The sequence below is a fragment of the Haliotis cracherodii genome, unplaced genomic scaffold, assembly GCF_022045235.1.
Source record: "Haliotis cracherodii isolate W230 unplaced genomic scaffold, xgHalCrac1.p SCAF_25, whole genome shotgun sequence".
Classification (NCBI taxonomy): Eukaryota; Metazoa; Mollusca; class Gastropoda; order Lepetellida; family Haliotidae; genus Haliotis; species Haliotis cracherodii.
In genome coordinates this window covers 4,706,739-4,712,738 of record NW_027266281.1, presented here as the reverse complement: position 1 = coordinate 4,712,738, position 6,000 = coordinate 4,706,739, and positions in this window count along the sequence as shown.

The following is a 6,000-nucleotide window of genomic DNA, read 5'->3' as shown; positions in this document are numbered from 1 at the left end:
GTTGGTCTCTAATGTTTCATCTTCAGTTCTGAGCACCACTTCATATAATGAGTTGGTCTCCAATGTTTCAGGTCCAGTTGTGAGCACCACTTCATGTAAGGAGTTGATCTCTACTGTTTCAGTTCCAGTTTTGAACACTACTTCATATAACGAGTTGGTCTCTAATGTTTCAGGTCAAGTTGTGAGCACCACTTCCTATGATGCGTTGTTCTCATATGTTTCAGGTCCAGTTGTGACTCGCCACTTCATATTAGTTGGTTTATAATGTTTTAGGTCCAGTTGTGTGCACCATTTCCTATGTTGAGTTTGTCTCTAATGTTTCAGGTCAAGTTGTGAGCACCACTTCCTATGATGCGTTGTTCTCTTATATTTCAGGTCCAGTTGTGACGCGCCACTTCATATTAGTGGGTCTCCAATGTTTTAGGTCCAGTTGGGAAAACCACTGCCTTATGATGAGTTGTTCTCATATGTTTCAGGTCAAGTTGTGAGCACCACTTCCTATGATTTGTTGTTCTCATATGTTTCAGGTCCAGTTGTGACGCGCCACTTCATATTAGTTGGTCCCCAATGTTTTAGGTCCAGTTGTGTGCAGCACTGCCTATGATGAGTTGGTCTCTAATGTTTCAGGTCAAGTTATGAGCACCACTTCCTATGATGCGTTGTTCTCAAATATTTCAGGTCCAGTGGCAAGCACTCCTTCAGATAATGAGTTGTTCTCATATGTTTCAGGGCCAGTGGTAAGCACCACTTCAGATAATGAGTTGTTCTGATATGTTTCAGGGCCAGTGGTAAGCACCACTTCAGATAATGAGTTGTTCTCATATGTTTCAAATCCAGTTGTGATGCACCAGTTCTTACTGGTATGAGCTGGGTTTTATGATGTATGTCCAATTGAGACGCGTCACTTAGGCGAAGCACATAGTTTTTCCAGACAAAATCTTTTTCTCAATATTTTGGTGTAAACTCGGTGCTACTTTAACTCCATATAGTTTCTATAGACACGGTGACTTTGACTGAATGTAAGCATGTCCTTTTACAGTTGAACGTTATACCTAGACGACCAAGGTGCCTGGACATGGGTTACACATTGCAACAGTCCGTGGTCATGTGGGCTCCATTCTGAGAAAGCCATGCTATGCTGGACTTTCTCTGTGAAGAATGTGGTCAGTAGATATAGGGGTGTATTTTGCTGGTCCGAATGTTCCGAGTAGTAGAGAAAGTATAACCTTCCGCATTCATGGTGAAGTGTAAGAATGAGTTGCGGGTGCTGTCCACACCCAATGATACCCCAGTTACCGTAGAAAGGCAGTTGTAGTGTCAGCTGAGGTCGTCTGGAAGTCTGATCTCTAGAGCACATATAATGATATATACATTTCAAAGCTCTAAGCTTCAGGTTAAAATGAAGAGATACGCTGTCTCCGTTTGACCATTAATTTAGTCACAATAGTCAGTGCAAAGATTTGCAGTTATCAACCTCTGTGGTGTTCCCGTTCTGGCATGTAATTTTTGTAACAATGATTTAGTCATGTCATGTTAATGTATTTTAATGTTTTAGATCCAGTTAATTCTATTTTAAAGGGTTGGTCTTTCAATGTTTCAGATAAGTTTGAGAAGCGCCACTTCCTGGAAAATGAGATGGTATTTTATGTTGCAGGTCCAGTTGTGAGCACCACTTCATTTAACGAGTTGGTCTCTGATGTTTCATCTCCAGTTGTGAGTTACCACTTCATAACACCCGTGTAGATCCGGGGTAGAATAGGTCTTCAGCAACCCATACTTGCCATAAATGGCGACTATGCTTGTCGTAAGAGGCGACTAACGGGATTGAGTGGTCAGGCTCGCTGGTCATGATGCCGATCACTGGATTGTCTGGTCCAGACTTGATTATTTACAGACCGCCATCATGTAGTTGGAATATTGCTGTGTGTGGCGTTAAACAACAAACAAACGAACATTTAATATAATCAGTTGGTCTCTAATGTTTCAGGTCCAGTTGTCAGGTTCACTTCATATAATGAGTTGGTCTCTAATGTTTCATCTTCAGTTGTGAGCACAACTTCATATAATGAGTTGGTCTCCAATGTTTCCAGGTCCAGTTGTGAGCACCACTTCATGTAAGGAGTTGATCTCTAGTGTTTCAGTTCCAGTTTTGAACACTACTTCATATAACGAGTTGGTCTCTAATGTTTCAGGTCAAGTTGTGAGCACCACTTCCTATGATGCGTTGTTCTCATATGTTTCAGGTCCAGTTGTGACTCGCCACTTCATATTAGTTGGTTTATAATGTTTTGGGTCCAGTTGTGTGCACCATTTCCTATGTTGAGTTGGTCCCTAATGTTTCAGGTCAAGTTGTGAGCACCACTTCCTATGATGCGTTGTTCTCTTATATTTCAGGTCCAGTTGTGACGCGCCACTTCATATTAGTGGGTCTCCAATGTTTTAGGTCCAGTTGGGAAAACCACTGCCTTATGATGAGTTGTTCTCATATGTTTCAGGTCAAGTTGTGAGCACCACTTCCTATGATTTGTTGTTCTCATATGTTTCAGGTCCAGTTGTGACGCGCCACTTCATATTAGTTGGTCCCCAATGTTTTAGGTCCAGTTGTGTGCAGCACTGCCTATGATGAGTTGGTCTCTAATGTTTCAGGTCAAGTTATGAGCACCACTTCCTATGATGCGTTGTTCTCAAATATTTCAGGTCAAGTTGTGAGCACCACTTCCTATGATTTGTTGTTCTCATATGTTTCAGGTCCAGTTGTGACGCGCCACTTCATATTAGTTGGTCTCCAATGTTTTAGGTCCAGTTGGGAGCACCACTGCCTATGATGAGTTGTTCTCATATGTTTCAGGTCAAGTTGTTAGCACCATTCCTATGATGCGTTGTTCTCATATGTTTCAGGTCCAGTGGCAAGCACCCATTCAGATAATGAGTTGTTCTCATATGTTTAAGGTCCAGTGGTGAGCACCCCTTCAGATAATGAGTTGTTCTCATATGTTTCAGGGCCAGTTGTGATGCACCAGTTCTTACTGGTATGAGCTGGGTTTTACGATGTATGTCCAATTGAGACGCGTCACTTAGGCGAAGCACATAGTTTTTCCAGACAAAATCTTTTTCTCAATATTTTGGTGTAAACTCGGTGCTACTTTAACTCCATATAGTTTCTATAGACACGGTGACTTTGACTGAATGTAAGCATGTCCTTTTACAATTGAACGTTATACCTAGACGACCAAGGTGCCTGGACATGGGTTACACATTGCAACAGTCCGTGGTCATGTGGGCTTCATTCTGAGAAAGCCATGCTATGCTGGACTTTCTCTGTGAAGAATGTGGTCAGTAGATATAGGGGTGTATTTTGCTGGTCCGAATGTTCCGAGTAGTAGAGAAAGTATAACCTTCCGCATTCATGGTGAAGTGTAAGAATGAGTTGCGGGTGCTGTCCACACCCAATGATACCCCAGTTACCGTAGAAAGGCAGTTGTAGTGTCAGCTGAGGTCGTCTGGAAGTCTGATCTCTAGAGCACATATAATGATATATACATTTCAAAGCTCTAAGCTTCAGGTTAAAATGAAGAGATACGCTGTCTCCGTTTGACCATTAATTTAGTCACAATAGTCAGTGCAAAGATTTGCAGTTATCAACCTCTGTGGTGTTCCCGTTCTGGCATGTAACTTTTGTAACAATGATTTAGTCATGTCATGTTAATGTATTTTAATGTTTTAGATCCAGTTAATCCTATTTTAAAGGGTTGGTCTTTCAATGTTTCAGATAAGTTTGAGAAGCGCCACTTCCTGGAAAATGAGAGGGTATTTTATGTTTCAGCTCCAGCTGTGAGGCACCACTTCATATAATGCGTTGGTTTCTAATGTTTCAGCTCCAGTTGTGAACACCACTTCATATTGGTTGGTCTCTAATGTTTGAACTCCAGTTGTGAACACCACTTCATATTGGTTGGTCTCTAATGTTTGATCTCCAGTTGCGAGCACCACTTCATATTGGTTGGTCTCTACTGTTTGAACTCCAGTTGCGAGCACCACTTCATATTGGTTGGTCTCCAGTGTTTCAGGTCAAGTTTATCCAGACAGAATCTTTTTGATTATGGTGGTTAACCTTGGGGTAACGTCAACTCCATTTAGTTGAGATATAGTCACAGTGAACTTTTAATGTTTCAGATCCAGTTGTGACGCGCCACTTATATAACTTTGGTAAATATCCTGCATTAGGAATAAACATTGTATTTAGCGAGCCTCGGCGAGCTAAATACATAGTGTTTATTCCTAATACAAGATATTTACCATCCCCAAACACACAAGCGTGATAACCTCTTTATCATATAATGTCATCTTTAATTCTGTGCTTCAAAATCGCTTTCCCTCTCTCACAAACATTTCCGAAACAGTGTAAGTTTTCCTGGAATGCGCGCATTAATATTTATTACGTCACAGGTAAGTGATGTGTCAGTCGGACAGTGACAGTAGCCAATATAGTTCCAACTGAAATCCGTTTCTTATACAGAGGCGAAGCAACATATACGCAAAACAACAATTGTTTGTAATTGCCTTTCGCGGCAATCCATCGGTCTGTCCGCTAGAGTAACTGCCCTTTGTCAAAGGGAAGCTACAATAACCCTAGTCTATGAGACGTCACGGCCACGGTCAGACGTGGTTGACAGTCGGTCTGTCTTGTCATAACGTTAAGAAGTGTAGTCAGATGTACACACAGCGACAAAACGAAACAAGGTACCAATTCAAACATATTTCGGCCAAATCCAACTATTTTAATTTGTGGAGGAGGTTTCAAGCCGCAGAGGTCTACAGTAATCTATACGCACAGATATGGCTACTGATCTCGCTTGGTTAGGCCTCGTGCCCTCGCCAAATTGTTTCGAAATGTATATGCCAAAACTTATAAAATGCCTTAGCTACGTCACAGTTAGACACAGGTTTTCAGTATATTAAACTGCTCTTTTGATAATGATAGCAATTATCCCTGTAGTTTATCCAGATTCCCGATGGTTAATTCTGACTCGATCGTCGAATGACAAGGGCGACGCCATGTTTGTTTATAAACAGTGAAAGTAGTCCCTACTTGACTTTTGATATTTGCATCTCTATCCGCATATGACCCCAACGGATATCGTTTTTATCCGTTGGCTTTATCCTGCCGAGAAACCTACCCATTATATGATAAATATATATATCTCCCCTAACATAAAACGACTGCTCTTATCATTTAATGTCTTAGATAAACAGATAATAAAAATCGTAAAATGTTTGTGACTGACGCACACCTGGCGAATCGTTAGATATCACTGATCTGTATATTAAACGACATAAAAAAACAATTCCAAGACAAAGATAATTCTTCTGGAAAGGTGTGCATATATATTACCGAAAAATATTATCCATTTTGTTAAGGTAATATATTCAGTTTTTGTTATAAAATACAATGAGCGGCTATTCATGGACATTGTTTATATGAACTTATGATATTGACGATGACACACCAAAGAAATACGCACATGTTGCAGTTACATCTACATTTCATCTTGTGACACTTATCAAAAGGAAAGAAGTATCGTATAAGACACTATAAGCTTATCAATTTCTTACGTAAACAATGTCTAAATAAACACGATATTATCAAAGGTTCGGACATGTTGTGGCCTATGTCGACGTACGAAATCATATTGAACATTGACAAATATCCAAAGTGAAATTAATTGTGTGAAAAAATGTATAAAAGATATGCAAGATCTCCATCATAACTGAAACTGTAAACAGCAGGATACAATGGTCGAGTGTGCTTTCATTTAACATTGACAATGCCCTGAAAAATAGCTTAACTACCTTTAGAATACAGTACCACAAACTTTTCAAACACGCGAAACAATGCCCTGTGACGTCAGGGGCCATCGAGTGTGCATAAGCTCCTCTCAGTGATCTGATGTTATTGAATACGCCCAGCGGTGTGGAGAGTTTTGAATATTTGTTTACTAA